This window comes from Corvus brachyrhynchos, unplaced genomic scaffold, assembly GCF_000691975.1.
Source record: "Corvus brachyrhynchos isolate BGI_N302 unplaced genomic scaffold, ASM69197v1 scaffold1, whole genome shotgun sequence".
In the NCBI taxonomy this organism is placed as follows: Eukaryota; Metazoa; Chordata; class Aves; order Passeriformes; family Corvidae; genus Corvus; species Corvus brachyrhynchos.
This window is the reverse complement of record NW_008237222.1, coordinates 9,659,319-9,661,389: the sequence shown is the minus strand read 5'-3', so window position 1 is coordinate 9,661,389 and position 2,071 is coordinate 9,659,319. Positions and strand designations below refer to the sequence as shown.

General features: G+C 45.8%; 1 long non-coding RNA gene across 1 annotated transcript in view; it reads left to right on the top strand.

Moving 5' to 3' along the window:
- LOC108445414 overlaps nucleotides 1-2,071 on the top strand; it is a 74,634-nt gene that overhangs the window by 61,045 nt on the left and 11,518 nt on the right. The window lies entirely within an intron of this gene.

Below are 2,071 nucleotides of genomic sequence, written 5' to 3'. Positions count from 1 at the left end.
GCTGCTCCCTGGGGTCCTGCTGCTTCCAGGTGAGCAGCGAGTCAGCGCAGATACTCCTTTACGGCGTCCCAGGAGGAGCCAGCAGTACTTTTCTGCACCTGTCAAGTGACATACAAACACAAGCCTCTCACTGGACTAGGTCTGGCAAAATCCTTGAGCTGAGGGCTGAAGTGTTACCTCACAGGCATGGCCAGGTGACCTGTGTGCTGTCCACAGAGTGGACATGCGAGTGGCTTTGGATTGGGTGGGTTGCGTGTCTGTAGCAAAGTGCTCGCAGTATGCAGGGCTGAACACCGACTGGCCACTTTCAGTTCTTCACCCATCAGAAGGAATTTATGGCCTGTAAATTTCTTCCTGCTGAACCAGATGGAGACCCGTCCCAGAAGTACACAGCTTAAGTGTAGTTTGGTGTCTCTGCTCAGAAGCTTGCTGCTCCATTGTTGCAGGGTTCCCAGCTTGCAGCATGCGCATAATTTCCTCACCAGCTTCCTCAGAAAGTGACATTAGTTGTCCAAAATGCTGAACACTGCCCTCTGCTATGCAAACGTGACTCATGCATCTCTGAGCTGCTACTACAGCTGCCACTCACCCAGGTGCCTGTCACACTGACTTTGGGACATGCAACCCAATATGCCTGTGGGTCCTGAGTGCCCCATTTCTGCCTGTGGCCAATGCCAGGTCTCTGGATGCAGATTCCCAAAGACCCTCAGGACCTGCAATTCCCCCAGGTGCAGTTCGTGCTTCTCCAGAAGTGACTGTGCATGTCTGTGCCTCCCGTCTAACATCTGCAAAATCGAAAAATGAATGCTGAGCTTCCTCATGGGAGGCTAGGCAGCTTGCTTCATTTTTATGTAACTTATTACAAGAACCCTAAATAAAAGGCAAAATTAAAATCTCATTTTATTTTTTCTTCATCTGGTTCTGCATAGGCTGGTTTAGAGCACTTTAATCAGATGTCTGGTTTGCAGTGCCCTGCTGCATCATCTTTAGTTGGAGTCAACAGCAAGGTAATCCAGCATTTTAGCATCTGAAGAGAAATGTATGCTCCAGCCCTCATAAAGCCACGTTCATCCACTAGCCTGATTAATAACTTCTTTGGCATTCCATGGTGCTCAGTCCAGGGAAAATTACTGAGTAGATATTTACTATATTGTCAAACTTATTTTGAACTATTCATGTGGGCCTCTCACCACCTCTCTGTGCAGTTATGCAATCTTGAAAACCACAAATTAAAGCCTCTAAAGAGACGCAATAACAAATTGTGGTAGCTCTGAAGAAACCCCCAGGAAAAAAAATTGATCTCTCAAAGTGACCTCTTCAAACTATGCTGACAGACAAAAGCCTGAGTAAACAGATGGGTTTGCAACCCTGAATATCAACAAACTTTGCTCTACTAGATCAGTGAGAGATATTCTGAGGTAAAAAAGCTATCTGGTCCTATATGCTCTACTTGTAGCTGGATAGGGACTTTGGAAATGACTTTTTCTCCATTCCCTGGAAACAGCTTTGCTTTGTTTTTATAGCTTGAAGGAAACCTTTGAATTGGGGTTTCCTATTCAGCTGTGGATAGAGCAGAGAACTGAAGCATTTTGCTTCACTAACCCAATGCTACACTTTCCTGCCACAGGAAAATTCAGTCATGTCCTGAGGCCACTGTTTCATGGTGAATCAAACGGTGACTCTGTATGGCCCTACAAGCCATGCTCTGACATGCTCAGCTGAAGTGCAACACTCATGTATTAACTCCATGGGAAAGGGTGGAATTCTTTCTGCAGCCCTCTGGTTCTCGGAAGGTTTGAAGTGATGTCTTGCTGCTGTTCTCACTTCTGTGTTAGGCTGGATGGTTTTCAAAATTCTGTGTTTTCACTCTGGTAAACCCCCTCTCTACTTCCCGAGGGCTGCACCTCCCAGTTGGAGCTTGGATTATTTTTAGGTGTGTGAAGGTAGTCAGTCTTTCTAGGAATGCGTATCACTGATATTAATAGTGTGGGAACTTCTGTCTTCCTGTACACTGAGGATTTCATAGAATATATCCTAAAATATGGGTTTTACAGTGGCACATCTGGTTATG